At 49.7% G+C, this 23,752-nt stretch overlaps 54 non-coding genes across 54 annotated transcripts; 46 read left to right on the top strand and 8 right to left on the bottom strand.

The window, feature by feature from the left end:
- Nucleotides 1-52: 52 nt before the first annotated feature.
- trnae-uuc (transfer RNA glutamic acid (anticodon UUC)) lies at nt 53-124 on the top strand. Its single transcript has one exon. It is a non-coding gene; the product is annotated as a tRNA-Glu (tRNA).
- A 123-nt stretch (nt 125-247) lies between these two features.
- trnay-gua (transfer RNA tyrosine (anticodon GUA)) lies at nt 248-334 on the top strand. The gene is given in 2 exon segments: nt 248-284; nt 299-334. It is a non-coding gene; the product is annotated as a tRNA-Tyr (tRNA).
- A 54-nt stretch (nt 335-388) lies between these two features.
- Nucleotides 389-460, bottom strand: trnae-cuc (transfer RNA glutamic acid (anticodon CUC)). Its single transcript has one exon. It is a non-coding gene; the product is annotated as a tRNA-Glu (tRNA).
- A 280-nt stretch (nt 461-740) lies between these two features.
- trnay-gua (transfer RNA tyrosine (anticodon GUA)) lies at nt 741-827 on the top strand. The gene is given in 2 exon segments: nt 741-777; nt 792-827. It is a non-coding gene; the product is annotated as a tRNA-Tyr (tRNA).
- Nucleotides 828-2,818: 1,991 nt separating this feature from the next.
- trnay-gua (transfer RNA tyrosine (anticodon GUA)) lies at nt 2,819-2,905 on the top strand. The gene is given in 2 exon segments: nt 2,819-2,855; nt 2,870-2,905. It is a non-coding gene; the product is annotated as a tRNA-Tyr (tRNA).
- Nucleotides 2,906-2,959: 54 nt separating this feature from the next.
- trnae-cuc (transfer RNA glutamic acid (anticodon CUC)) lies at nt 2,960-3,031 on the bottom strand. Its single transcript has one exon. It is a non-coding gene; the product is annotated as a tRNA-Glu (tRNA).
- Nucleotides 3,032-3,803: 772 nt separating this feature from the next.
- Nucleotides 3,804-3,890, top strand: trnay-gua (transfer RNA tyrosine (anticodon GUA)). Its single transcript is given in 2 exon segments — nt 3,804-3,840; nt 3,855-3,890. It is a non-coding gene; the product is annotated as a tRNA-Tyr (tRNA).
- A 312-nt stretch (nt 3,891-4,202) lies between these two features.
- Nucleotides 4,203-4,275, top strand: trnar-acg (transfer RNA arginine (anticodon ACG)). The gene has a single exon. It is a non-coding gene; the product is annotated as a tRNA-Arg (tRNA).
- A 425-nt stretch (nt 4,276-4,700) lies between these two features.
- On the top strand, nt 4,701-4,772 carry trnae-uuc (transfer RNA glutamic acid (anticodon UUC)). Its single transcript has one exon. It is a non-coding gene; the product is annotated as a tRNA-Glu (tRNA).
- A 123-nt stretch (nt 4,773-4,895) lies between these two features.
- On the top strand, nt 4,896-4,982 carry trnay-gua (transfer RNA tyrosine (anticodon GUA)). Its single transcript is given in 2 exon segments — nt 4,896-4,932; nt 4,947-4,982. It is a non-coding gene; the product is annotated as a tRNA-Tyr (tRNA).
- A 406-nt stretch (nt 4,983-5,388) lies between these two features.
- trnay-gua (transfer RNA tyrosine (anticodon GUA)) lies at nt 5,389-5,475 on the top strand. Its single transcript is given in 2 exon segments — nt 5,389-5,425; nt 5,440-5,475. It is a non-coding gene; the product is annotated as a tRNA-Tyr (tRNA).
- A 312-nt stretch (nt 5,476-5,787) lies between these two features.
- trnar-acg (transfer RNA arginine (anticodon ACG)) lies at nt 5,788-5,860 on the top strand. The gene has a single exon. It is a non-coding gene; the product is annotated as a tRNA-Arg (tRNA).
- Nucleotides 5,861-6,285: 425 nt separating this feature from the next.
- Nucleotides 6,286-6,357, top strand: trnae-uuc (transfer RNA glutamic acid (anticodon UUC)). Its single transcript has one exon. It is a non-coding gene; the product is annotated as a tRNA-Glu (tRNA).
- A 123-nt stretch (nt 6,358-6,480) lies between these two features.
- trnay-gua (transfer RNA tyrosine (anticodon GUA)) lies at nt 6,481-6,567 on the top strand. Its single transcript is given in 2 exon segments — nt 6,481-6,517; nt 6,532-6,567. It is a non-coding gene; the product is annotated as a tRNA-Tyr (tRNA).
- A 54-nt stretch (nt 6,568-6,621) lies between these two features.
- On the bottom strand, nt 6,622-6,693 carry trnae-cuc (transfer RNA glutamic acid (anticodon CUC)). The gene has a single exon. It is a non-coding gene; the product is annotated as a tRNA-Glu (tRNA).
- Nucleotides 6,694-7,466: 773 nt separating this feature from the next.
- trnay-gua (transfer RNA tyrosine (anticodon GUA)) lies at nt 7,467-7,553 on the top strand. Its single transcript is given in 2 exon segments — nt 7,467-7,503; nt 7,518-7,553. It is a non-coding gene; the product is annotated as a tRNA-Tyr (tRNA).
- Nucleotides 7,554-7,865: 312 nt separating this feature from the next.
- On the top strand, nt 7,866-7,938 carry trnar-acg (transfer RNA arginine (anticodon ACG)). The gene has a single exon. It is a non-coding gene; the product is annotated as a tRNA-Arg (tRNA).
- A 425-nt stretch (nt 7,939-8,363) lies between these two features.
- Nucleotides 8,364-8,435, top strand: trnae-uuc (transfer RNA glutamic acid (anticodon UUC)). The gene has a single exon. It is a non-coding gene; the product is annotated as a tRNA-Glu (tRNA).
- Nucleotides 8,436-8,558: 123 nt separating this feature from the next.
- Nucleotides 8,559-8,645, top strand: trnay-gua (transfer RNA tyrosine (anticodon GUA)). Its single transcript is given in 2 exon segments — nt 8,559-8,595; nt 8,610-8,645. It is a non-coding gene; the product is annotated as a tRNA-Tyr (tRNA).
- A 406-nt stretch (nt 8,646-9,051) lies between these two features.
- On the top strand, nt 9,052-9,138 carry trnay-gua (transfer RNA tyrosine (anticodon GUA)). The gene is given in 2 exon segments: nt 9,052-9,088; nt 9,103-9,138. It is a non-coding gene; the product is annotated as a tRNA-Tyr (tRNA).
- An 809-nt stretch (nt 9,139-9,947) lies between these two features.
- trnae-uuc (transfer RNA glutamic acid (anticodon UUC)) lies at nt 9,948-10,019 on the top strand. The gene has a single exon. It is a non-coding gene; the product is annotated as a tRNA-Glu (tRNA).
- Nucleotides 10,020-10,142: 123 nt separating this feature from the next.
- Nucleotides 10,143-10,229, top strand: trnay-gua (transfer RNA tyrosine (anticodon GUA)). The gene is given in 2 exon segments: nt 10,143-10,179; nt 10,194-10,229. It is a non-coding gene; the product is annotated as a tRNA-Tyr (tRNA).
- Nucleotides 10,230-10,283: 54 nt separating this feature from the next.
- On the bottom strand, nt 10,284-10,355 carry trnae-cuc (transfer RNA glutamic acid (anticodon CUC)). Its single transcript has one exon. It is a non-coding gene; the product is annotated as a tRNA-Glu (tRNA).
- Nucleotides 10,356-11,128: 773 nt separating this feature from the next.
- Nucleotides 11,129-11,215, top strand: trnay-gua (transfer RNA tyrosine (anticodon GUA)). The gene is given in 2 exon segments: nt 11,129-11,165; nt 11,180-11,215. It is a non-coding gene; the product is annotated as a tRNA-Tyr (tRNA).
- Nucleotides 11,216-11,527: 312 nt separating this feature from the next.
- Nucleotides 11,528-11,600, top strand: trnar-acg (transfer RNA arginine (anticodon ACG)). The gene has a single exon. It is a non-coding gene; the product is annotated as a tRNA-Arg (tRNA).
- A 425-nt stretch (nt 11,601-12,025) lies between these two features.
- trnae-uuc (transfer RNA glutamic acid (anticodon UUC)) lies at nt 12,026-12,097 on the top strand. The gene has a single exon. It is a non-coding gene; the product is annotated as a tRNA-Glu (tRNA).
- Nucleotides 12,098-12,220: 123 nt separating this feature from the next.
- Nucleotides 12,221-12,307, top strand: trnay-gua (transfer RNA tyrosine (anticodon GUA)). The gene is given in 2 exon segments: nt 12,221-12,257; nt 12,272-12,307. It is a non-coding gene; the product is annotated as a tRNA-Tyr (tRNA).
- A 406-nt stretch (nt 12,308-12,713) lies between these two features.
- trnay-gua (transfer RNA tyrosine (anticodon GUA)) lies at nt 12,714-12,800 on the top strand. The gene is given in 2 exon segments: nt 12,714-12,750; nt 12,765-12,800. It is a non-coding gene; the product is annotated as a tRNA-Tyr (tRNA).
- Nucleotides 12,801-13,112: 312 nt separating this feature from the next.
- Nucleotides 13,113-13,185, top strand: trnar-acg (transfer RNA arginine (anticodon ACG)). The gene has a single exon. It is a non-coding gene; the product is annotated as a tRNA-Arg (tRNA).
- Nucleotides 13,186-13,610: 425 nt separating this feature from the next.
- Nucleotides 13,611-13,682, top strand: trnae-uuc (transfer RNA glutamic acid (anticodon UUC)). The gene has a single exon. It is a non-coding gene; the product is annotated as a tRNA-Glu (tRNA).
- Nucleotides 13,683-13,805: 123 nt separating this feature from the next.
- Nucleotides 13,806-13,892, top strand: trnay-gua (transfer RNA tyrosine (anticodon GUA)). The gene is given in 2 exon segments: nt 13,806-13,842; nt 13,857-13,892. It is a non-coding gene; the product is annotated as a tRNA-Tyr (tRNA).
- Nucleotides 13,893-14,298: 406 nt separating this feature from the next.
- On the top strand, nt 14,299-14,385 carry trnay-gua (transfer RNA tyrosine (anticodon GUA)). Its single transcript is given in 2 exon segments — nt 14,299-14,335; nt 14,350-14,385. It is a non-coding gene; the product is annotated as a tRNA-Tyr (tRNA).
- Nucleotides 14,386-14,697: 312 nt separating this feature from the next.
- trnar-acg (transfer RNA arginine (anticodon ACG)) lies at nt 14,698-14,770 on the top strand. Its single transcript has one exon. It is a non-coding gene; the product is annotated as a tRNA-Arg (tRNA).
- Nucleotides 14,771-15,195: 425 nt separating this feature from the next.
- Nucleotides 15,196-15,267, top strand: trnae-uuc (transfer RNA glutamic acid (anticodon UUC)). The gene has a single exon. It is a non-coding gene; the product is annotated as a tRNA-Glu (tRNA).
- Nucleotides 15,268-15,390: 123 nt separating this feature from the next.
- Nucleotides 15,391-15,477, top strand: trnay-gua (transfer RNA tyrosine (anticodon GUA)). Its single transcript is given in 2 exon segments — nt 15,391-15,427; nt 15,442-15,477. It is a non-coding gene; the product is annotated as a tRNA-Tyr (tRNA).
- Nucleotides 15,478-15,531: 54 nt separating this feature from the next.
- trnae-cuc (transfer RNA glutamic acid (anticodon CUC)) lies at nt 15,532-15,603 on the bottom strand. The gene has a single exon. It is a non-coding gene; the product is annotated as a tRNA-Glu (tRNA).
- Nucleotides 15,604-16,282: 679 nt separating this feature from the next.
- Nucleotides 16,283-16,355, top strand: trnar-acg (transfer RNA arginine (anticodon ACG)). Its single transcript has one exon. It is a non-coding gene; the product is annotated as a tRNA-Arg (tRNA).
- A 425-nt stretch (nt 16,356-16,780) lies between these two features.
- trnae-uuc (transfer RNA glutamic acid (anticodon UUC)) lies at nt 16,781-16,852 on the top strand. The gene has a single exon. It is a non-coding gene; the product is annotated as a tRNA-Glu (tRNA).
- Nucleotides 16,853-16,975: 123 nt separating this feature from the next.
- Nucleotides 16,976-17,062, top strand: trnay-gua (transfer RNA tyrosine (anticodon GUA)). The gene is given in 2 exon segments: nt 16,976-17,012; nt 17,027-17,062. It is a non-coding gene; the product is annotated as a tRNA-Tyr (tRNA).
- Nucleotides 17,063-17,116: 54 nt separating this feature from the next.
- Nucleotides 17,117-17,188, bottom strand: trnae-cuc (transfer RNA glutamic acid (anticodon CUC)). Its single transcript has one exon. It is a non-coding gene; the product is annotated as a tRNA-Glu (tRNA).
- A 280-nt stretch (nt 17,189-17,468) lies between these two features.
- On the top strand, nt 17,469-17,555 carry trnay-gua (transfer RNA tyrosine (anticodon GUA)). Its single transcript is given in 2 exon segments — nt 17,469-17,505; nt 17,520-17,555. It is a non-coding gene; the product is annotated as a tRNA-Tyr (tRNA).
- A 406-nt stretch (nt 17,556-17,961) lies between these two features.
- Nucleotides 17,962-18,048, top strand: trnay-gua (transfer RNA tyrosine (anticodon GUA)). The gene is given in 2 exon segments: nt 17,962-17,998; nt 18,013-18,048. It is a non-coding gene; the product is annotated as a tRNA-Tyr (tRNA).
- A 406-nt stretch (nt 18,049-18,454) lies between these two features.
- trnay-gua (transfer RNA tyrosine (anticodon GUA)) lies at nt 18,455-18,541 on the top strand. Its single transcript is given in 2 exon segments — nt 18,455-18,491; nt 18,506-18,541. It is a non-coding gene; the product is annotated as a tRNA-Tyr (tRNA).
- A 312-nt stretch (nt 18,542-18,853) lies between these two features.
- trnar-acg (transfer RNA arginine (anticodon ACG)) lies at nt 18,854-18,926 on the top strand. Its single transcript has one exon. It is a non-coding gene; the product is annotated as a tRNA-Arg (tRNA).
- Nucleotides 18,927-19,546: 620 nt separating this feature from the next.
- Nucleotides 19,547-19,633, top strand: trnay-gua (transfer RNA tyrosine (anticodon GUA)). The gene is given in 2 exon segments: nt 19,547-19,583; nt 19,598-19,633. It is a non-coding gene; the product is annotated as a tRNA-Tyr (tRNA).
- Nucleotides 19,634-19,687: 54 nt separating this feature from the next.
- On the bottom strand, nt 19,688-19,759 carry trnae-cuc (transfer RNA glutamic acid (anticodon CUC)). Its single transcript has one exon. It is a non-coding gene; the product is annotated as a tRNA-Glu (tRNA).
- A 280-nt stretch (nt 19,760-20,039) lies between these two features.
- trnay-gua (transfer RNA tyrosine (anticodon GUA)) lies at nt 20,040-20,126 on the top strand. Its single transcript is given in 2 exon segments — nt 20,040-20,076; nt 20,091-20,126. It is a non-coding gene; the product is annotated as a tRNA-Tyr (tRNA).
- Nucleotides 20,127-20,931: 805 nt separating this feature from the next.
- trnar-acg (transfer RNA arginine (anticodon ACG)) lies at nt 20,932-21,004 on the top strand. The gene has a single exon. It is a non-coding gene; the product is annotated as a tRNA-Arg (tRNA).
- Nucleotides 21,005-21,429: 425 nt separating this feature from the next.
- Nucleotides 21,430-21,501, top strand: trnae-uuc (transfer RNA glutamic acid (anticodon UUC)). Its single transcript has one exon. It is a non-coding gene; the product is annotated as a tRNA-Glu (tRNA).
- A 123-nt stretch (nt 21,502-21,624) lies between these two features.
- trnay-gua (transfer RNA tyrosine (anticodon GUA)) lies at nt 21,625-21,711 on the top strand. The gene is given in 2 exon segments: nt 21,625-21,661; nt 21,676-21,711. It is a non-coding gene; the product is annotated as a tRNA-Tyr (tRNA).
- Nucleotides 21,712-21,765: 54 nt separating this feature from the next.
- On the bottom strand, nt 21,766-21,837 carry trnae-cuc (transfer RNA glutamic acid (anticodon CUC)). Its single transcript has one exon. It is a non-coding gene; the product is annotated as a tRNA-Glu (tRNA).
- A 280-nt stretch (nt 21,838-22,117) lies between these two features.
- Nucleotides 22,118-22,204, top strand: trnay-gua (transfer RNA tyrosine (anticodon GUA)). The gene is given in 2 exon segments: nt 22,118-22,154; nt 22,169-22,204. It is a non-coding gene; the product is annotated as a tRNA-Tyr (tRNA).
- Nucleotides 22,205-22,610: 406 nt separating this feature from the next.
- On the top strand, nt 22,611-22,697 carry trnay-gua (transfer RNA tyrosine (anticodon GUA)). Its single transcript is given in 2 exon segments — nt 22,611-22,647; nt 22,662-22,697. It is a non-coding gene; the product is annotated as a tRNA-Tyr (tRNA).
- Nucleotides 22,698-23,103: 406 nt separating this feature from the next.
- Nucleotides 23,104-23,190, top strand: trnay-gua (transfer RNA tyrosine (anticodon GUA)). The gene is given in 2 exon segments: nt 23,104-23,140; nt 23,155-23,190. It is a non-coding gene; the product is annotated as a tRNA-Tyr (tRNA).
- Nucleotides 23,191-23,752: the final 562 nt, after the last annotated feature.

The following is a 23,752-nucleotide window of genomic DNA, read 5'->3' as shown; positions in this document are numbered from 1 at the left end:
TACCACATGGATGAAAAACACCCCCACAAGCCTGCTTGATAGGTGCAGGAATTCCCATATGGTCTAGCGGTCAGGATTCCTGGTTTTCACCCAGGCGGCCCGGGTTCGACTCCCGGTATGGGAAGTTGTGATTGTTTTGGCTTCCCTTACTGAACAGCCAGCGCTTCGGTCTGCGGCAAAAGCACTTTTAGCCGGCAGTGGAGCTGCAGCAACCTGATAGGTTGAGGTTCTGTTGCTCACCTGCGTGCCTTCGATAGCTCAGCTGGTAGAGCGGAGGACTGTAGGTGGAAGGTTGGAAATCCTTAGGTCGCTGGTTCGACTCCGGCTCGAAGGAGGTCATTTTTCACATGCAAACACTTTCTTGGCTGTGTTGGAGGGAAAAAGACTGTTCCCTGACCGGGAATCGAACCCGGGCCGCGGCGGTGAGAGCGCCGAATCCTAACCACTAGACCACCAGGGAAGGACTTTTCGATGAGCCTTCTAAATCCTGACTGTGGGCCTCTACCGTGTTTTGCTGCAACTTCTCAAGCTAGACCACTAAGGCTAGCCTTTTTGTCCTGGAGAGAGTCTCTGACTCTGGATCACAGTTCTTCCACTGAGAAACAGTCCAGTCAATTACCAACAAGACGTGTAAACACCTGCAAGGCGCCAGACCGGTGGGCCAGTGGCCTAATGGAAAACGCGTCTGACTATGGATCAGAAATTTCTGATAGGTTGAGCTTTCGTTCGTCATCTCTGTGCCTTCGATAGCTCAGCTGGTAGAGCGGAGGACTGTAGGTGAAAGGTTGGCAATCCTTAGGTCGCTGGTTCGACTCCGGCTCGAAGGAGGTCCCTTTTCACATGCAAACCCTTTCTTGGCTAAGTTGCAAGGCAAAAGCATGTTCCCTGACCGGGAATCAAATCCGGGCCGCGGCGGTGAGAGCGCCGAATCCTAACCACTAGACCACCAGGGAAGGACTTTTCGATGAGCCTTCTAAATCCTGACTGTGGGCCTCTACCGTGTTTTGCTGCAACTTCTCAAGCTAGACCACTAAGGCTAGCCTTTTTGTCCTGGAGAGAGTCTCTGACTCTGGATCACAGTTCTTCCACTGAGAAACAGTCCAGTCAATTACCAACAAGACGTGTAAACACCTGCAAGGCGCCAGACCGGTGGGCCAGTGGCCTAATGGAAAACGCGTCTGACTATGGATCAGAAATTTCTGATAGGTTGAGCTTTCGTTCGTAATCTCTGTGCCTTCGATAGCTCAGCTGGTAGAGCGGAGGACTGTAGGTGAAAGGTTGGCAATCCTTAGTTTGCTGGTTCGACTCCGGCTCGAAGGAGGTCCCTTTTCACATGCAAACCTTTTCTTGGCTAAGTTGCAAGGCAAAAGCATGTTCCCTGACCGGGAATCAAATCCGGGCCGCGGCGGTGAGAGCGCCGAATCCTAACCACTAGACCACCAGGGAAGGACTTTTCGATGAGCCTTCTAAATCCTGACTGTGGGCCTCTACCGTGTTTTGCTGCAACTTCTCAAGGTAGACCACTAAGGCTAGCCTTTTTGTCCTGGAGAGAGTCTCTGACTCTGGATCACAGTTCTTCCACTGAGAAACAGTCCAGTCAATTACCAACAAGACGTGTAAACACCTGCAAGGCGCCAGACCGGTGGGCCAGTGGCCTAATGGAAAACGCGTCTGACTATGGATCAGAAATTTCTAAAAGGTTGAGCTTTCGTTCGTAATCTCTGTGCCTTCGATAGCTCAGCTGGTAGAGTGGAGGACTGTAGGTGAAAGGTTGGCAATCCTTAGGTCGCTGGTTCGACTCCGGCTCGAAGAAGGTCCCTTTTCACATGCAAACCCTTTCTTGGCTAAGTTGCAAGGCAAAAGCATGTTCCCTGACCGGGAATCAAATCCGGGCCGCGGCGGTGAGAGCGCCGAATCCTAACCACTAGACCACCAGGGAAGGACTTTCTTATTCGCCTCCTAAATCCTGGCTGTTGGCCTCTACCAGATTTTGCTGCAACTTCTAAGGCTAGCCTTTTCCTCCTGGAGAGAATCTCTTACTCTGGATCACAGTTCTTCCACTGAGAAGCTGTTCAGTCAAACACCAACAAGACGCGTATAAACACCAGCAAGTCGTTCCTACAGTGGGCCAGTGGCGCAATGGATAACGCGTCTGACTACGGATCAGAAGATTCTAGGTTTGACTCCTGGCTGGCTTGAATGATTGTTTTTGCTTTGCTTTCAGCCTTTAATTATTAAATTGATTTATGTTTCTTATAAATTGACAGTCCAACCATAGGCTGTTTTGTCTGCGAGATAGCGCTTACCATTCATTACCGTGCGTGTTTTCAAATGCATCGCATAAGTACTGTCACAGGGACCTTGCTTTAATGAGCAGTTTTAAGTATCTATTATGTGATCACAAGAATGGGATAAAGTTTCACCCCCTGGGCGAAACAAATGACAGCTTCTTCCATTGAGTCTGTTAAAACTGAATTCGGTAAACAATGCCTTCGGATCATACCCATATTTTTAAAGGGGACGATCACACACTGAAAGCCAAAGGGCTCAACAGAACCCTGCCCTTGTACGTACCACATGGATGAAAAACACCCCCACAAGCCTGCTTGATAGGTGCAGGAATTCCCATATGGTCTAGCGGTCAGGATTCCTGGTTTTCACCCAGGCGGCCGGGGTTCGACTCCCGGTATGGGAAGTTGTGATTGTTTTGGCTTCCCTTACTGAACAGCCAGCGCTTCGGTCTGCGGCAAAAGCACTTTTAGCCGGCAGTGGAGCTGCAGCAACCTGATAGGTTGAGGTTCTGTTGCTCACCTGCGTGCCTTCGATAGCTCAGCTGGTAGAGCGGAGGACTGTAGGTGGAAGGTTGGAAATCCTTAGGTCGCTGGTTCGACTCCGGCTCGAAGGAGGTCATTTTTCACATGCAAACACTTTCTTGGCTGTGTTGGAGGGAAAAAGACTGTTCCCTGACCGGGAATCGAACCCGGGCCGCGGCGGTGAGAGCGCCGAATCCTAACCACTAGACCACCAGGGAAGGACTTTTCGATGAGCCTTCTAAATCCTGACTGTGGGCCTCACCGTGTTTTGCTGCAACTTCTCAAGCTAGACCACTAAGGCTAGCCTTTTTGTCCTGGAGAGAGTCTCTGACTCTGGATCACAGTTCTTCCACTGAGAAACAGTCCAGTCAATTACCAACAAGACGTGTAAACACCTGCAAGGCGCCAGACCGGTGGGCCAGTGGCCTAATGGAAAACGCGTCTGACTATGGATCAGAAATTTCTGATAGGTTGAGCTTTCGTTCGTCATCTCTGTGCCTTCGATAGCTCAGCTGGTAGAGCGGAGTATTGTAGGTGAAAGGTTGGCAATCCTTAGGTCGCTGGTTCGACTCCGGCTCGAAGGAGGTCCCTTTTCACATGCAAACCCTTTCTTGGCTAAGTTGCAAGGCAAAAGCATGTTCCCTGACCGGGAATCAAATCCGGGCCGCGGCGGTGAGAGCGCCGAATCCTAACCACTAGACCACCAGGGAAGGACTTTTCGATGAGCCTTCTAAATCCTGACTGTGGGCCTGTACCGTGTTTTGCTGCAACTTCTCAAGCTAGACCACTAAGGCTAGCCTTTTTGTCCTGGAGAGAGTCTCTGACTCTGGATCACAGTTCTTCCACTGAGAAACAGTCCAGTCAATTACCAACAAGACGTGTAAACACCTGCAAGGCGCCAGACCGGTGGGCCAGTGGCCTAATGGAAAACGCGTCTGACTATGGATCAGAAATTTCTGATAGGTTGAGCTTTCGTTCGTAATCTCTGTGCCTTCGATAGCTCAGCTGGTAGAGCGGAGGACTGTAGGTGAAAGGTTGGCAATCCTTAGGTCGCTGGTTCGACTCCGGCTCGAAGGAGGTCCCTTTTCACATGCAAACCCTTTCTTGGCTAAGTTGCAAGGCAAAAGCATGTTCCCTGACCGGGAATCAAATCCGGGCCGCGGCGGTGAGAGCGCCGAATCCTAACCACTAGACCACCAGGGAAGGACTTTCTTATTCGCCTCCTAAATCCTGGCTGTTGGCCTCTACCAGATTTTGCTGCAACTTCTAAGGCTAGCCTTTTCCTCCTGGAGAGAATCTCTTACTCTGGATCACAGTTCTTCCACTGAGAAGCTGTTCAGTCAAACACCAACAAGACGCGTATAAACACCAGCAAGTCGTTCCTACAGTGGGCCAGTGGCGCAATGGATAACGCGTCTGACTACGGATCAGAAGATTCTAGGTTCGACTCCTGGCTGGCTCGAACGATTGTTTTTGCTTTGCTTTCAGCCTTTAATTATTAAATTGATTTATGTTTCTTATAAATTGACAGTCCAACCATAGGCTGTTTTGTCTGCGAGATAGCGCTTACCATTCATTACCGTGCGTGTTTTCAAATGCATCGCATAAGTACTGTCACAGGGACCTTGCTTTAATGAGCAGTTTTAAGTATCTATTATGTGATCACAAGAATGGGATAAAGTTTCACCCCCTGGGCGAAACAAATGACAGCTTCTTCCATTGAGTCTGTTAAAACTGAATTCGGTAAACAATGCCTTCGGATCATACCCATATTTTTAAAGGGGACGATCACACACTGAAAGCCAAAGGGCTCAACAGAACCCTGCCCTTGTACGTACCACATGGATGAAAAACACCCCCTCAAGCCTGCTTGATAGGTGCAGGAATTCCCATATAGTCTAGCGGTCAGGATTCCTGGTTTTCACCCAGGCGGCCCGGGTTCGACTCCCGGTATGGGAAGTTGTGATTGTTTTGGCTTCCCTTACTGAACAGCCAGCGCTTCGGCCTGTGGCAAAAGCACTTTTAGCCGGCAGTGGAGCTGCAGCAACCTGATAGGTTGAGGTTCTGTTGCTCACCTGCGTGCCTTCGATAGCTCAGCTGGTAGAGCGGAGGACTGTAGGTGGAAGGTTGGAAATCCTTAGGTCGCTGGTTCGACTCCGGCTCGAAGGAGGTCATTTTTCACATGCAAACACTTTCTTGGCTGTGTTGGAGGGAAAAAGACTGTTCCCTGACCGGGAATAGAACCCGGGCCGCGGCGGTGAGAGCGCCGAATCCTAACCACTAGACCACCAGGGAAGGACTTTTCGATGAGCCTTCTAAATCCTGACTGTGGGCCTCTACCGTGTTTTGCTGCAACTTCTCAAGCTAGACCACTAAGGCTAGCCTTTTTGTCCTGGAGAGAGTCTCTGACTCTGGATCACAGTTCTTCCACTGAGAAACAGTCCAGTCAATTACCAACAAGACGTGTAAACACCTGCAAGGCGCCAGACCGGTGGGCCAGTGGCCTAATGGAAAACGCGTCTGACTATGGATCAGAAATTTCTGATAGGTTGAGCTTTCGTTCGTAATCTCTGTGCCTTCGATAGCTCAGCTGGTAGAGCGGAGGACTGTAGGTGAAAGGTTGGCAATCCTTAGGTCGCTGGTTCGACTCCGGCTCGAAGGAGGTCCCTTTTCACATGCAAACCCTTTCTTGGCTAAGTTGCAAGGCAAAAGCATGTTCCCTGACCGGGAATCAAATCCGGGCCGCGGCGGTGAGAGCGCCGAATCCTAACCACTAGACCACCAGGGAAGGACTTTCTTATTCGCCTCCTTAATCCTGGCTGTTCGCCTCTACCAGATTTTGCTGCAACTTCTAAGGCTAGCCTTTTCCTCCTGGAGAGAATCTCTTACTCTGGATCACAGTTCTTCCACTGAGAAGCTGTTCAGTCAAACACCAACAAGACGTGTATAAACACCAGCAAGTCGTTCCTACAGTGGTCCAGTGGCGCAATGGATAACGCGTCTGACTACGGATCAGAAGATTCTAGGTTCGACTCCTGGCTGGCTCGAAAGATTGTTTTTGCTTTGCTTTCAGCCTTTAATTATTAAATTGATTTATGTTTCTTATAAATTGACAGTCCAACCATAGGCTGTTTTGTCTGCGAGATAGCGCTTACCATTCATTACCGTGCGTGTTTTCAAATGCATCGCATAAGTACTGTCACAGGGACCTTGCTTTAATGAGCAGTTTTAAGTATCTATTATGTGATCACAAGAATGGGATAAAGTTTCACCCCCTGGGCGAAACAAATGACAGCTTCTTCCATTGAGTCTGTTAAAACTGAATTCGGTAAACAATGCCTTCGGATCATACCCATATTTTTAAAGGGGACGATCACACACTGAAAGCCAAAGGGCTCAACAGAACCCTGCCCTTGTACGTACCACATGGATGAAAAACACCCCCACAAGCCTGCTTGGTAGGTGCAGGAATTCCCATATGGTCTAGCGGTCAGGATTCCTGGTTTTCACCCAGGCGGCCCGGGTTCGACTCCCGGTATGGGAAGTTGTGATTGTTTTGGCTTCACTTACTGAACAGCCAGCGCTTCGGTCTGTGGCAAAAGCACTTTTAGCCGGCAGTGGAGCTGCAGCAACCTGATAGGTTGAGGTTCTGTTGCTCACCTGCGTGCCTTCGATAGCTCAGCTGGTAGAGCGGAGGACTGTAGGTGGAAGGTTGGAAATCCTTAGGTCGCTGGTTCGACTCCGGCTCGAAGGAGGTCATTTTTCACATGCAAACACTTTCTTGGCTGTGTTGGAGGGAAAAAGACTGTTCCCTGACCGGGAATTGAACCCGGGCCGCGGCGGTGAGAGCGCCGAATCCTAACCACTAGACCACCAGGGAAGGACTTTTCGATGAGCCTTCTAAATCCTGACTGTGGGCCTCTACCGTGTTTTGCTGCAACTTCTCAAGCTAGACCACTAAGGCTAGCCTTTTTGTCCTGGAGAGAGTCTCTGACTCTGGATCACAGTTCTTCCACTGAGAAACAGTCCAGTCAATTACCAACAAGACGTGTAAACACCTGCAAGGCGCCAGACCGGTGGGCCAGTGGCCTAATGGAAAACGCGTCTGACTATGGATCAGAAATTTCTGATAGGTTGAGCTTTCGTTCGTCATCTCTGTGCCTTCGATAGCTCAGCTGGTAGAGCGGAGTATTGTAGGTGAAAGGTTGGCAATCCTTAGGTCGCTGGTTCGACTCCGGCTCGAAGGAGGTCCCTTTTCACATGCAAACCCTTTCTTGGCTAAGTTGCAAGGCAAAAGCATGTTCCCTGACCGGGAATCAAATCCGGGCCGCGGCGGTGAGAGCGCCGAATCCTAACCACTAGACCACCAGGGAAGGACTTTTCGATGAGCCTTCTAAATCCTGACTGTGGGCCTGTACCGTGTTTTGCTGCAACTTCTCAAGCTAGACCACTAAGGCTAGCCTTTTTGTCCTGGAGAGAGTCTCTGACTCTGGATCACAGTTCTTCCACTGAGAAACAGTCCAGTCAATTACCAACAAGACGTGTAAACACCTGCAAGGCGCCAGACCGGTGGGCCAGTGGCCTAATGGAAAACGCGTCTGACTATGGATCAGAAATTTCTGATAGGTTGAGCTTTCGTTCGTAATCTCTGTGCCTTCGATAGCTCAGCTGGTAGAGCGGAGGACTGTAGGTGAAAGGTTGGCAATCCTTAGGTCGCTGGTTCGACTCCGGCTCGAAGGAGGTCCCTTTTCACATGCAAACCCTTTCTTGGCTAAGTTGCAAGGCAAAAGCATGTTCCCTGACCGGGAATCAAATCCGGGCCGCGGCGGTGAGAGCGCCGAATCCTAACCACTAGACCACCAGGGAAGGACTTTCTTATTCGCCTCCTAAATCCTGGCTGTTGGCCTCTACCAGATTTTGCTGCAACTTCTAAGGCTAGCCTTTTCCTCCTGGAGAGAATCTCTTACTCTGGATCACAGTTCTTCCACTGAGAAGCTGTTCAGTCAAACACCAACAAGACGCGTATAAACACCAGCAAGTCGTTCCTACAGTGGGCCAGTGGCGCAATGGATAACGCGTCTGACTACGGATCAGAAGATTCTAGGTTCGACTCCTGGCTGGCTCGAACGATTGTTTTTGCTTTGCTTTCAGCCTTTAATTATTAAATTGATTTATGTTTCTTATAAATTGACAGTCCAACCATAGGCTGTTTTGTCTGCGAGATAGCGCTTACCATTCATTACCGTGCGTGTTTTCAAATGCATCGCATAAGTACTGTCACAGGGACCTTGCTTTAATGAGCAGTTTTAAGTATCTATTATGTGATCACAAGAATGGGATAAAGTTTCACCCCCTGGGCGAAACAAATGACAGCTTCTTCCATTGAGTCTGTTAAAACTGAATTCGGTAAACAATGCCTTCGGATCATACCCATATTTTTAAAGGGGACGATCACACACTGAAAGCCAAAGGGCTCAACAGAACCCTGCCCTTGTACGTACCACATGGATGAAAAACACCCCCACAAGCCTGCTTGATAGGTGCAGGAATTCCCATATAGTCTAGCGGTCAGGATTCCTGGTTTTCACCCAGGTGGCCCGGGTTCGACTCCCGGTATGGGAAGTTGTGATTGTTTTGGCTTCCCTTACTGAACAGCCAGCGCTTCGGCCTGCGGCAAAAGCACTTTTAGCCGGCAGTGGAGCTGCAGCAACCTGATAGGTTGAGGTTCTGTTGCTCACCTGCGTGCCTTCGATAGCTCAGCTGGTAGAGCGGAGGACTGTAGGTGGAAGGTTGGAAATCCTTAGGTCGCTGGTTCGACTCCGGCTCGAAGGAGGTCATTTTTCACATGCAAACACTTTCTTGGCTGTGTTGGAGGGAAAAAGACTGTTCCCTGACCGGGAATAGAACCCGGGCCGCGGCGGTGAGAGCGCCGAATCCTAACCACTAGACCACCAGGGAAGGACTTTTCGATGAGCCTTCTAAATCCTGACTGTGGGCCTCTACCGTGTTTTGCTGCAACTTCTCAAGCTAGACCACTAAGGCTAGCCTTTTTGTCCTGGAGAGAGTCTCTGACTCTGGATCACAGTTCTTCCACTGAGAAACAGTCCAGTCAATTACCAACAAGACGTGTAAACACCTGCAAGGCGCCAGACCGGTGGGCCAGTGGCCTAATGGAAAACGCGTCTGACTATGGATCAGAAATTTCTGATAGGTTGAGCTTTCGTTCGTAATCTCTGTGCCTTCGATAGCTCAGCTGGTAGAGCGGAGGACTGTAGGTGAAAGGTTGGCAATCCTTAGGTCGCTGGTTCGACTCCGGCTCGAAGGAGGTCCCTTTTCACATGCAAACCCTTTCTTGGCTAAGTTGCAAGGCAAAAGCATGTTCCCTGACCGGGAATCAAATCCGGGCCGCGGCGGTGAGAGCGCCGAATCCTAACCACTAGACCACCAGGGAAGGACTTTCTTATTCGCCTCCTTAATCCTGGCTGTTCGCCTCTACCAGATTTTGCTGCAACTTCTAAGGCTAGCCTTTTCCTCCTGGAGAGAATCTCTTACTCTGGATCACAGTTCTTCCACTGAGAAGCTGTTCAGTCAAACACCAACAAGACGTGTATAAACACCAGCAAGTCGTTCCTACAGTGGTCCAGTGGCGCAATGGATAACGCGTCTGACTACGGATAGAAGATTCTAGGTTCGACTCCTGGCTGGCTCGAAAGATTGTTTTTGCTTTGCTTTCAGCCTTTAATTATTAAATTGATTTATGTTTCTTATAAATTGACAGTCCAACCATAGGCTGTTTTGTCTGCGAGATAGCGCTTACCATTCATTACCGTGCGTGTTTTCAAATGCATCGCATAAGTACTGTCACAGGGACCTTGCTTTAATGAGCAGTTTTAAGTATCTATTATGTGATCACAAGAATGGGATAAAGTTTCACCCCCTGGGCGAAACAAATGACAGCTTCTTCCATTGAGTCTGTTAAAACTGAATTCGGTAAACAATGCCTTCGGATCATACCCATATTTTTAAAGGGGACGATCACACACTGAAAGCCAAAGGGCTCAACAGAACCCTGCCCTTGTACGTACCACATGGATGAAAAACACCCCCACAAGCCTGCTTGGTAGGTGCAGGAATTCCCATATGGTCTAGCGGTCAGGATTCCTGGTTTTCACCCAGGCGGCCCGGGTTCGACTCCCGGTATGGGAAGTTGTGATTGTTTTGGCTTCACTTACTGAACAGCCAGCGCTTCGGTCTGTGGCAAAAGCACTTTTAGCCGGCAGTGGAGCTGCAGCAACCTGATAGGTTGAGGTTCTGTTGCTCACCTGCGTGCCTTCGATAGCTCAGCTGGTAGAGCGGAGGACTGTAGGTGGAAGGTTGGAAATCCTTAGGTCGCTGGTTCGACTCCGGCTCGAAGGAGGTCATTTTTCACATGCAAACACTTTCTTGGCTGTGTTGGAGGGAAAAAGACTGTTCCCTGACCGGGAATTGAACCCGGGCCGCGGCGGTGAGAGCGCCGAATCCTAACCACTAGACCACCAGGGAAGGACTTTTCGATGAGCCTTCTAAATCCTGACTGTGGGCCTCTACCGTGTTTTGCTGCAACTTCTCAAGCTAGACCACTAAGGCTAGCCTTTTTGTCCTGGAGAGAGTCTCTGACTCTGGATCACAGTTCTTCCACTGAGAAACAGTCCAGTCAATTACCAACAAGACGTGTAAACACCTGCAAGGCGCCAGACCGGTGGGCCAGTGGCCTAATGGAAAACGCGTCTGACTATGGATCAGAAATTTCTGATAGGTTGAGCTTTCGTTCGTCATCTCTGTGCCTTCGATAGCTCAGCTGGTAGAGCGGAGTATTGTAGGTGAAAGGTTGGCAATCCTTAGGTCGCTGGTTCGACTCCGGCTCGAAGGAGGTCCCTTTTCACATGCAAACCCTTTCTTGGCTAAGTTGCAAGGCAAAAGCATGTTCCCTGACCGGGAATCAAATCCGGGCCGCGGCGGTGAGAGCGCCGAATCCTAACCACTAGACCACCAGGGAAGGACTTTTCGATGAGCCTTCTAAATCCTGACTGTGGGCCTGTACCGTGTTTTGCTGCAACTTCTCAAGCTAGACCACTAAGGCTAGCCTTTTTGTCCTGGAGAGAGTCTCTGACTCTGGATCACAGTTCTTCCACTGAGAAACAGTCCAGTCAATTACCAACAAGACGTGTAAACACCTGCAAGGCGCCAGACCGGTGGGCCAGTGGCCTAATGGAAAACGCGTCTGACTATGGATCAGAAATTTCTGATAGGTTGAGCTTTCGTTCGTAATCTCTGTGCCTTCGATAGCTCAGCTGGTAGAGCGGAGGACTGTAGGTGAAAGGTTGGCAATCCTTAGGTCGCTGGTTCGACTCCGGCTCGAAGGAGGTCCCTTTTCACATGCAAACCCTTTCTTGGCTAAGTTGCAAGGCAAAAGCATGTTCCCTGACCGGGAATCAAATCCGGGCCGCGGCGGTGAGAGCGCCGAATCCTAACCACTAGACCACCAGGGAAGGACTTTCTTATTCGCCTCCTAAATCCTGGCTGTTGGCCTCTACCAGATTTTGCTGCAACTTCTAAGGCTAGCCTTTTCCTCCTGGAGAGAATCTCTTACTCTGGATCACAGTTCTTCCACTGAGAAGCTGTTCAGTCAAACACCAACAAGACGCGTATAAACACCAGCAAGTCGTTCCTACAGTGGGCCAGTGGCGCAATGGATAACGCGTCTGACTACGGATCAGAAGATTCTAGGTTCGACTCCTGGCTGGCTCGAACGATTGTTTTTGCTTTGCTTTCAGCCTTTAATTATTAAATTGATTTATGTTTCTTATAAATTGACAGTCCAACCATAGGCTGTTTTGTCTGCGAGATAGCGCTTACCATTCATTACCGTGCGTGTTTTCAAATGCATCGCATAAGTACTGTCACAGGGACCTTGCTTTAATGAGCAGTTTTAAGTATCTATTATGTGATCACAAGAATGGGATAAAGTTTCACCCCCTGGGCGAAACAAATGACAGCTTCTTCCATTGAGTCTGTTAAAACTGAATTCGGTAAACAATGCCTTCGGATCATACCCATATTTTTAAAGGGGACGATCACACACTGAAAGCCAAAGGGCTCAACAGAACCCTGCCCTTGTACGTACCACATGGATGAAAAACACCCCCACAAGCCTGCTTGATAGGTGCAGGAATTCCCATATAGTCTAGCGGTCAGGATTCCTGGTTTTCACCCAGGTGGCCCGGGTTCGACTCCCGGTATGGGAAGTTGTGATTGTTTTGGCTTCCCTTACTGAACAGCCAGCGCTTCGGCCTGCGGCAAAAGCACTTTTAGCCGGCAGTGGAGCTGCAGCAACCTGATAGGTTGAGGTTCTGTTGCTCACCTGCGTGCCTTCGATAGCTCAGCTGGTAGAGCGGAGGACTGTAGGTGGAAGGTTGGAAATCCTTAGGTCGCTGGTTCGACTCCGGCTCGAAGGAGGTCATTTTTCACATGCAAACACTTTCTTGGCTGTGTTGGAGGGAAAAAGACTGTTCCCTGACCGGGAATAGAACCCGGGCCGCGGCGGTGAGAGCGCCGAATCCTAACCACTAGACCACCAGGGAAGGACTTTTCGATGAGCCTTCTAAATCCTGACTGTGGGCCTCTACCGTGTTTTGCTGCAACTTCTCAAGCTAGACCACTAAGGCTAGCCTTTTTGTCCTGGAGAGAGTCTCTGACTCTGGATCACAGTTCTTCCACTGAGAAACAGTCCAGTCAATTACCAACAAGACGTGTAAACACCTGCAAGGCGCCAGACCGGTGGGCCAGTGGCCTAATGGAAAACGCGTCTGACTATGGATCAGAAATTTCTGATAGGTTGAGCTTTCGTTCGTAATCTCTGTGCCTTCGATAGCTCAGCTGGTAGAGCGGAGGACTGTAGGTGAAAGGTTGGCAATCCTTAGGTCGCTGGTTCGACTCCGGCTCGAAGGAGGTCCCTTTTCACATGCAAACCCTTTCTTGGCTAAGTTGCAAGGCAAAAGCATGTTCCCTGACCGGGAATCAAATCCGGGCCGCGGCGGTGAGAGCGCCGAATCCTAACCACTAGACCACCAGGGAAGGACTTTCTTATTCGCCTCCTTAATCCTGGCTGTTCGCCTCTACCAGATTTTGCTGCAACTTCTAAGGCTAGCCTTTTCCTCCTGGAGAGAATCTCTTACTCTGGATCACAGTTCTTCCACTGAGAAGCTGTTCAGTCAAACACCAACAAGACGTGTATAAACACCAGCAAGTCGTTCCTACAGTGGTCCAGTGGCGCAATGGATAACGCGTCTGACTACGGATCAGAAGATTCTAGGTTCGACTCCTGGCTGGCTCGAAAGATTGTTTTTGCTTTGCTTTCAGCCTTTAATTATTAAATTGATTTATGTTTCTTATAAATTGACAGTCCAACCATAGGCTGTTTTGTCTGCGAGATAGCGCTTACCATTCATTACCGTGCGTGTTTTCAAATGCATCGCATAAGTACTGTCACAGGGACCTTGCTTTAATGAGCAGTTTTAAGTATCTATTATGTGATCACAAGAATGGGATAAAGTTTCACCCCCTGGGCGAAACAAATGACAGCTTCTTCCATTGAGTCTGTTAAAACTGAATTCGGTAAACAATGCCTTCGGATCATACCCATATTTTTAAAGGGGACGATCACATACTGAAAGCCAAAGGGCTCAACAGAACCCTGCCCTTGTACGTACCACATGGATGAAAAACACCCCCACAAGCCTGCTTGATAGGTGCAGGAATTCCCATATAGTCTAGCGGTCAGGATTCCTGGTTTTCACCCAGGTGGCCCGGGTTCGACTCCCGGTATGGGAAGTTGTGATTGTTTTGGCTTCCCTTACTGAACAGCCAGCGCTTCGGCCTGCGGCAAAAGCACTTTTAGCCGGCAGTGGAGCTGCAGCAACCTGATAGGTTGAGGTTCTGTTGCTCACCTGCGTGCCTTCGATAGCTCAGCTGGTAGAGCGGAGGACTGTAGGTGGAAGGTTGGAAATCCTTAGGTCGCTGGTTCGACTCCGGCTCGAAGGAGGTCATTTTTCACATGCAAACACTTTCTTGGCTGTGTTGGAGGGAAAAAGACTGTTCCCTGACCGGGAATAGAACCCGGGCCGCGGCGGTGAGAGCGCCGAATCCTAACCACTAGACCACCAGGGAAGGACTTTTCGATGAGCCTTCTAAATCCTGACTGTGGGCCTCTACCGTGTTTTGCTGCAACTTCTCAAGCTAGACCACTAAGGCTAGCCTTTTTGTCCTGGAGAGAGTCTCTGACTCTGGATCACAGTTCTTCCACTGAGAAACAGTCCAGTCAATTACCAACAAGACGTGTAAACACCTGCAAGGCGCCAGACCGGTGGGCCAGTGGCCTAATGGAAAACGCGTCTGACTATGGATCAGAAATTTCTGATAGGTTGAGCTTTCGTTCGTAATCTCTGTGCCTTCGATAGCTCAGCTGGTAGAGCGGAGGACTGTAGGTGAAAGGTTGGCAATCCTTAGGTCGCTGGTTCGACTCCGGCTCGAAGGAGGTCCCTTTTCACATGCAAACCCTTTCTTGGCTAAGTTGCAAGGCAAAAGCATGTTCCCTGACCGGGAATCAAATCCGGGCCGCGGCGGTGAGAGCGCCGAATCCTAACCACTAGACCACCAGGGAAGGACTTTCTTATTCGCCTCCTTAATCCTGGCTGTTCGCCTCTACCAGATTTTGCTGCAACTTCTAAGGCTAGCCTTTTCCTCCTGGAGAGAATCTCTTACTCTGGATCACAGTTCTTCCACTGAGAAGCTGTTCAGTCAAACACCAACAAGACGTGTATAAACACCAGCAAGTCGTTCCTACAGTGGTCCAGTGGCGCAATGGATAACGCGTCTGACTACGGATCAGAAGATTCTAGGTTCGACTCCTGGCTGGCTCGAAAGATTGTTTTTGCTTTGCTTTCAGCCTTTAATTATTAAATTGATTTATGTTTCTTATAAATTGACAGTCCAACCATAGGCTGTTTTGTCTGCGAGATAGCGCTTACCATTCATTACCGTGCGTGTTTTCAAATGCATCGCATAAGTACTGTCACAGGGACCTTGCTTTAATGAGCAGTTTTAAGTATCTATTATGTGATCACAAGAATGGGATAAAGTTTCACCCCCTGGGCGAAACAAATGACAGCTTCTTCCATTGAGTCTGTTAAAACTGAATTCGGTAAACAATGCCTTCGGATCATACCCATATTTTTAAAGGGGACGATCACACACTGAAAGCCAAAGGGCTCAACAGAACCCTGCCCTTGTACGTACCACATGGATGAAAAACACCCCCACAAGCCTGCTTGGTAGGTGCAGGAATTCCCATATGGTCTAGCGGTCAGGATTCCTGGTTTTCACCCAGGCGGCCCGGGTTCGACTCCCGGTATGGGAAGTTGTGATTGTTTTGGCTTCACTTACTGAACAGCCAGCGCTTCGGTCTGTGGCAAAAGCACTTTTAGCCGGCAGTGGAGCTGCAGCAACCTGATAGGTTGAGGTTCTGTTGCTCACCTGCGTGCCTTCGATAGCTCAGCTGGTAGAGCGGAGGACTGTAGGTGGAAGGTTGGAAATCCTTAGGTCGCTGGTTCGACTCCGGCTCGAAGGAGGTCATTTTTCACATGCAAACACTTTCTTGGCTGTGTTGGAGGGAAAAAGACTGTTCCCTGACCGGGAATTGAACCCGGGCCGCGGCGGTGAGAGCGCCGAATCCTAACCACTAGACCACCAGGGAAGGACTTTTCGATGAGCCTTCTAAATCCTGACTGTGGGCCTCTACCGTGTTTTGCTGCAACTTCTCAAGCTAGACCACTAAGGCTAGCCTTTTTGTCCTGGAGAGAGTCTCTGACTCTGGATCACAGTTCTTCCACTGAGAAACAGTCCAGTCAATTACCAACAAGACGTGTAAACACCTGCAAGGCGCCAGACCGGTGGGCCAGTGGCCTAATGGAAAACGCGTCTGACTATGGATCAGAAATTTCTGATAGGTTGAGCTTTCGTTCGTAATCTCTGTGCCTTCGATAGCTCAGCTGGTAGAGTGGAGGACTGTAGGTGAAAGGTTGGCAATCCTTAGGTCGCTGGTTCGACTCCGGCTCGAAGGAGGTCCCTTTTCACATGCAAACCCTTTCTTGGCTAAGTTGCAAGGCAAAAGCATGTTCCCTGACCGGGAATCAAATCCGGGCCGCGGCGGTGAGAGCGCCGAATCCTAACCACTAGACCACCAAGGAAGGACTTTCTTATTCGCCTCCTAAATCCTGGCTGTTGGCCTCTACCAGATTTTGCTGCAACTTCTAAGGCTAGCCTTTTCCTCCTGGAGAGAATCTCTTACTCTGGATCACAGTTCTTCCACTGAGAAGCTGTTCAGTCAAACGCCAACAAGACGCGTATAAACACCAGCAAGTCGTTCCTACAGTGGGCCAGTGGCGCAATGGATAACGCGTCTGACTACGGATCAGAAGATTCTAGGTTCGACTCCTGGCTGGCTCGAACGATTGTTTTTGCTTTGCTTTCAGCCTTTAATTATTAAATTGATTTATGTTTCTTATAAATTGACAGTCCAACCATAGGCTGTTTTGTCTGCGAGATAGCGCTTACCATTCATTACCGTGCGTGTTTTCAAATGCATCGCATAAGTACTGTCACAGGGACCTTGCTTTAATGAGCAGTTTTAAGTATCTATTATGTGATCACAAGAATGGGATAAAGTTTCACCCCCTGGGCGAAACAAATGACAGCTTCTTCCATTGAGTCTGTTAAAACTGAATTCGGTAAACAATGCCTTCGGATCATACCCATATTTTTAAAGGGGACGATCACATACTGAAAGCCAAAGGGCTCAACAGAACCCTGCCCTTGTACGTACCACATGGATGAAAAACACCCCCACAAGCCTGCTTGATAGGTGCAGGAATTCCCATATGGTCTAGCGGTCAGGATTCCTGGTTTTCACCCAGGCGGCCCGGGTTCGACTCCCGGTATGGGAAGTTGTGATTGTTTTGGCTTCCCTTACTGAACAGCCAGCGCTTCGGTCTGCGGCAAAAGCACTTTTAGCCGGCAGTGGAGCTGCAGCAACCTGATAGGTTGAGGTTCTGTTGCTCACCTGCGTGCCTTCGATAGCTCAGCTGGTAGAGCGGAGGACTGTAGGTGGAAGGTTGGAAATCCTTAGGTCGCTGGTTCGACTCCGGCTCGAAGGAGGTCATTTTTCACATGCAAACACTTTCTTGGCTGTGTTGGAGGGAAAAAGACTGTTCCCTGACCGGGAATCGAACCCGGGCCGCGGCGGTGAGAGCGCCGAATCCTAACCACTAGACCACCAGGGAAGGACTTTTCGATGAGCCTTCTAAATCCTGACTGTGGGCCTCTACCGTGTTTTGCTGCAACTTCTCAAGCTAGACCACTAAGGCTAGCCTTTTTGTCCTGGAGAGAGTCTCTGACTCTGGATCACAGTTCTTCCACTGAGAAACAGTCCAGTCAATTACCAACAAGACGTGTAAACACCTGCAAGGCGCCAGACCGGTGGGCCAGTGGCCTAATGGAAAACGCGTCTGACTATGGATCAGAAATTTCTGATAGGTTGAGCTTTCGTTCGTAATCTCTGTACCTTCGATAGCTCAGCTGGTAGAGCGGAGGACTGTAGGTGAAAGGTTGGCAATCCTTAGGTCGCTGGTTCGACTCCGGCTCGAAGGAGGTCCCTTTTCACATGCAAACCCTTTCTTGGCTAAGTTGCAAGGCAAAAGCATGTTCCCTGACCGGGAATCAAATCCGGGCCGCGGCGGTGAGAGCGCCGAATCCTAACCACTAGACCACCAGGGAAGGACTTTTCGATGAGCCTTCTAAATCCTGACTGTGGGCCTCTACCGTGTTTTGCTGCAACTTCTCAAGCTAGACCACTAAGGCTAGCCTTTTTGTCCTGGAGAGAGTCTCTGATTCTGGATCACAGTTCTTCCACTGAGAAACAGTCCAGTCAATTACCAACAAGACGTGTAAACACCTGCAAGGCGCCAGACCGGTGGGCCAGTGGCCTAATGGAAAACGCGTCTGACTATGGATCAGAAATTTCTGATAGGTTGAGCTTTCGTTCGTAATCTCTGTGCCTTCGATAGCTCAGCTGGTAGAGCGGAGGACTGTAGGTGAAAGGTTGGCAATCCTTAGGTCGCTGGTTCGACTCCGGCTCGAAGGAGGTCCCTTTTCACATGCAAACCCTTTCTTGGCTAAGTTGCAAGGCAAAAGCATGTTCCCTGACCGGGAATCAAATCCGGGCCGCGGCGGTGAGAGCGCAGAATCCTAACCACTAGACCACCAGGGAAGGACTTTTCGATGAGCCTTCTAAATCCTGACTGTGGGCCTCTACCGTGTTTTGCTGCAACTTCTCAAGCTAGACCACTAAGGCTAGCCTTTTTTTCCTGGAGAGAGTCTCTGACTCTGGATCACAGTTCTTCCACTGAGAAACAGTCCAGTCAATTACCAACAAGACGTGTAAACACCTGCAAGGCGCCAGACCGGTGGGCCAGTGGCCTAATGGAAAACGCGTCTGACTATGGATCAGAAATTTCTGATAGGTTGAGCTTTCGTTCGTAATCTCTGTGCCTTCGATAGCTCAGCTGGTAGAGCGGAGGACTGTAGGTGAAAGGTTGGCAATCCTTAGGTCGCTGGTTCGACTCCGGCTCGAAGGAGGTCCCTTTTCACATGCAAACCCTTTCTTGGCTAAGTTGCAAGGCAAAAGCATGTTCCCTGACCGGGAATCAAATCCGGGCCGCGGCGGTGAGAGCGCCGAATCCTAACCACTAGACCACCAGGGAAGGACTTTCTTATTCGCCTCCTAAATCCTGGCTGTTGGCCTCTACCAGATTTTGCTGCAACTTCTAAGGCTAGCCTTTTCCTCCTGGAGAGAATCTCTTACTCTGGATCACAGTTCTTCCACTGAGAAGCTGTTCAGTCAAACACCAACAAGACGCGTATAAACACCAGCAAGTCGTTCCTAAAGTGGGCCAGTGGCGCAATGGATAACGCGTCTGACTACGGATCAGAAGATTCTAGGTTCGACTCCTGGCTGGCTCGAACGATTGTTTTTGCTTTGCTTTCAGCCTTTAATTATTAAATTGATTTATGTTTCTTATAAATTGACAGTCCAACCATAGGCTGTTTTGTCTGCGAGATAGCGCTTACCATTCATTACCGTGCGTGTTTTCAAATGCATCGCATAAGTACTGTCACAGGGACCTTGCTTTAATGAGCAGTTTTAAGTATCTATTATGTGATCACAAGAATGGGATAAAGTTTCACCCCCTGGGCGAAACAAATGACAGCTTCTTCCATTGAGTCTGTTAAAACTGAATTCGGTAAACAATGCCTTCGGATCATACCCATATTTTTAAAGGGGACGATCACACACTGAAAGCCAAAGGGCTCAACAGAACCCTGCCCTTGTACGTACCACATGGATGAAAAACACCCCCACAAGCCTGCTTGATAGGTGCAGGATTTGCCATATGGTCTAGCGGTCAGGATTCCTGGTTTTCACCAAGGCGGCCCGGGTTCGACTCCCGGTATGGGAAGTTGTGATTGTTTTGGCTTCCCTTACTGAACAGCCAGCGCTTCGGTCTGCGGCAAAAGCACTTTTAGCCGGCAGTGGAGCTGCAGCAACCTGATAGGTTGAGGTTCTGTTGCTCACCTGCGTGCCTTCGATAGCTCAGCTGGTAGAGCGGAGGACTGTAGGTGGAAGGTTGGAAATCCTTAGGTCGCTGGTTCGACTCCGGCTCGAAGGAGGTCATTTTTCACATGCAAACACTTTCTTGGCTGTGTTGGAGGGAAAAAGACTGTTCCCTGACCGGGAATCGAACCCGGGCCGCGGCGGTGAGAGCGCCGAATCCTAACCACTAGACCACCAGGGAAGGACTTTTCGATGAGCCTTCTAAATCCTGACTGTGGGCCTCTACCGTGTTTTGCTGCAACTTCTCAAGCTAGACCACTAAGGCTAGCCTTTTTGTCCTGGAGAGAGTCTCTGACTCTGGATCACAGTTCTTCCACTGAGAAACAGTCCAGTCAATTACCAACAAGACGTGTAAACACCTGCAAGGCGCCAGACCGGTGGGCCAGTGGCCTAATGGAAAACGCGTCTGACTATGGATCAGAAATATCTGATAGGTTGAGCTTTCGTTCGTAATCTCTGTGCCTTCGATAGCTCAGCTGGTAGAGCGGAGGACTGTAGGTGAAAGGTTGGTAATCCTTAGGTCGCTGGTTCGACTCCGGCTCGAAGGAGATCCCTTTTCACATGCAAACCCTTTCTTGGCTAAGTTGCAAGGCAAAAGCATGTTCCCTGACCGGGAATCAAATCCGGGCCTCGGCGGTGAGAGCGCCGAATCCTAACCACTAGACCACCAGGGAAGGACTTTTCGATGAGCCTTCTAAATCCTGACTGTGGGCCTCTACCGTGTTTTGCTGCAACTTCTCAAGCTAGACCACTAAGGCTAGCCTTTTTGTCCTGGAGAGAGTCTCTGACTCTGGATCACAGTTCTTCCACTGAGAAACAGTCCAGTCAATTACCAACAAGACGTGTAAACACCTGCAAGGCGCCAGACCGGTGGGCCAGTGGCCTAATGGAAAACGCGTCTGACTATGGATCAGAAATTTCTGATAGGTTGAGCTTTCGTTCGTAATCTCTGTGCCTTCGATAGCTCAGCTGGTAGAGCGGAGGACTGTAGGTGAAAGGTTGGCAATCCTTAGGTCGCTGGTTCGACTCAGGCTCGAAGGAGGTCCCTTTTCACATGCAAACCCTTTCTTGGCTAAGTTGCAAGGCAAAAGCATGTTCCCTGACCGGGAATCAAATCCGGGCCGCGGCGGTGAGAGCGCCGAATCCTAACCACTAGACCACCAGGGAAGGACTTTCTTATTCGCCTCCTAAATCCTGGCTGTTGGCCTCTACCAGATTTTGCTGCAACTTCTAAGGCTAGCCTTTTCCTCCTGGAGAGAATCTCTTACTCTGGATCACAGTTCTTCCACTGAGAAGCTGTTCAGTCAAACACCAACAAGACGCGTATAAACACCAGCAAGTCGTTCCTAAAGTGGGCCAGTGGCGCAATGGATAACGCGTCTGACTACGGATCAGAAGATTCTAGGTTCGACTCCTGGCTGGCTCGAATGATTGTTTTTGCTTTGCTTTCAGCCTTTAATTATTAAATTGATTTATGTTTCTTATAAATTGACAGTCCAACCATAGGCTGTTTTGTCTGCGAGATAGCGCTTACCATTCATTACCGTGCGTGTTTTCAAATGCATCGCATAAGTACTGTCACAGGGACCTTGCTTTAATGAGCAGTTTTAAGTATCTATTATGTGATCACAAGAATGGGATAAAGTTTCACCCCCTGGGCGAAACAAATGACAGCTTCTTCCATTGAGTCTGTTAAAACTGAATTCGGTAAACAATGCCTTCGGATCATACCCATATTTTTAAAGGGGACGATCACACACTGAAAGCCAAAGGGCTCAACAGAACCCTGCCCTTGTACGTACCACATGGATGAAAAACACCCCCACAAGCCTGCTTGATAGGTGCAGGAATTCCCATATGGTCTAGCGGTCAGGATTCCTGGTTTTCACCCAGGCGGCCCGGGTTCGACTCCCGGTATGGGAAGTTGTGATTGTTTTGGCTTCCCTTACTGAACAGCCAGCGCTTCGGTCTGCGGCAAAAGCACTTTTAGCCGGCAGTGGAGCTGCAGCAACCTGATAGGTTGAGGTTCTGTTGCTCACCTGTGTGCCTTCGATAGCTCAGCTGGTAGAGCGGAGGACTGTAGGTGGAAGGTTGGAAATCCTTAGGTCGCTGGTTCGACTCCGGCTCGAAGGAGGTCATTTTTCACATGCAAACACTTTCTTGGCTGTGTTGGAGGGAAAAAGACTGTTCCCTGACCGGGAATCGAACCCGGGCCGCGGCGGTGAGAGCGCCGAATCCTAACCACTAGACCACCAGGGAAGGACTTTTCGATGAGCCTTCTAAATCCTGACTGTGGGCCTCTACCGTGTTTTGCTGCCACTTCTCAAGCTAGACCACTAAGGCTAGCCTTTTTGTCCTGGAGAGAGTCTCTGACTCTGGATCACAGTTCTTCCACTGAGAAACAGTCCAGTCAATTACCAACAAGACGTGTAAACACCTGCAAGGCGCCAGACCGGTGGGCCAGTGGCCTAATGGAAAACGCGTCTGACTATGGATCAGAAATTTGTGATAGGTTGAGCTTTCGTTCGTAATCTCTGTGCCTTCGATAGCTCAGCTGGTAGAGCGGAGGACTGTAGGTGAAAGGTTGGCAATCCTTAGGTCGCTGGTTCGACTCCGGCTCGAAGGAGGTCCCTTTTCACATGCAAACCCTTTCTTGGCTAAGTTGCAAGGCAAAAGCATGTTCCCTGACCGGGAATCAAATCCGGGCCGCGGCGGTGAGAGCGCCGAATCCTAACCACTAGACCACCAGGGAAGGACTTTTCGATGAGCCTTCTAAATCCTGACTGTGGGCCTCTACCGTGTTTTGCTGCAACTTCTCAAGCTAGACCACTAAGGCTAGCCTTTTTGTCCTGGAGAGAGTCTCTGACTCTGGATCACAGTTCTTCCACTGAGAAACAGTCCAGTCAATTACCAACAAGACGTGTAAACACCTGCAAGGCGCCAGACCGGTGGGCCAGTGGCCTAATGGAAAACGCGTCTGACTATGGATCAGAAATTTCTGATAGGTTGAGCTTTCGTTCGTAATCTCTGTGCCTTCGATAGCTCAGCTGGTAGAGCGGAGGACTGTAGGTGAAAGGTTGGCAATCCTTAGGTCGCTGGTTCGACTCCGGCTCGAAGGAGGTCCCTTTTCACATGCAAACCCTTTCTTGGCTAAGTTGCAAGGCAAAAGCATGTTCCCTGACCGGGAATCAAATCCGGGCCGCGGCGGTGAGAGCGCCGAATCCTAACCACTAGACCACCAGGGAAGGACTTTTCGATGAGCCTTCTAAATCCTGACTGTGGGCCTCTACCGTGTTTTGCTGCAACTTCTCAAGCTAGACCACTAAGGCTAGCCTTTTTGTCCTGGAGAGAGTCTCTGACTATGGATCACAGTTCTTCCACTGAGAAACAGTCCAGTCAATTACCAACAAGACGTGTAAACACCTGCAAGGCGCCAGACCGGTGGGCCAGTGGCCTAATGGAAAACGCGTCTGACTATGGATCAGAAATTTCTGATAGGTTGAGCTTTCGTTCGTAATCTCTGTGCCTTCGATAGCTCAGCTGGTAGAGCGGAGGACTGTAGGTGAAAGGTTGGCAATCCTTAGGTCGCTGGTTCGACTCCGGCTCGAAGGAGGTCCCTTTTCACATGCAAACCCTTTCTTGGCTAAGTTGCAAGGCAAAAGCATGTTCCCTGACCGGGAATCAAATCCGGGCCGCGGCGGTGAGAGCGCCGAATCCTAACCACTAGACCACCAGGGAAGGACTTTCTTATTCGCCTCCTAAATCCTGGCTGTTGGCCTCTACCAGATTTTGCTGCAACTTCTAAGGCTAGCCTTTTCCTCCTGGAGAGAATCTCTTACTCTGGATCACAGTTCTTCCACTGAGAAGCTGTTCAGTCAAACACCAACAAGACGCGTATAAACACCAGCAAGTCGTTCCTACAGTAGGCCAGTGGCGCAATGGATAACGCGTCTGACTACGGATCAGAAGATTCTAGCTTCGACTCCTGGCTGGCTCGAACGATTGTTTTTGCTTTGCTTTCAGCCTTTAATTATTAAATTGATTTATGTTTCTTATAAATTGACAGTCCAACCATAGGCTGTTTTGTCTGCGAGATAGCGCTTACCATTCATTACGGTGCGTGTTTTCAAATGCATCACATAAGTACTGTCACAGGGACCTTGCTTTAATGAGC

This window comes from Pseudorasbora parva, chromosome 6, assembly GCF_024679245.1.
Source record: "Pseudorasbora parva isolate DD20220531a chromosome 6, ASM2467924v1, whole genome shotgun sequence".
In the NCBI taxonomy this organism is placed as follows: domain Eukaryota; kingdom Metazoa; phylum Chordata; class Actinopteri; order Cypriniformes; family Gobionidae; genus Pseudorasbora; species Pseudorasbora parva.
Note: the sequence above shows the minus strand (reverse complement) of the source record. Positions and strands in the feature narration are given on the sequence as shown.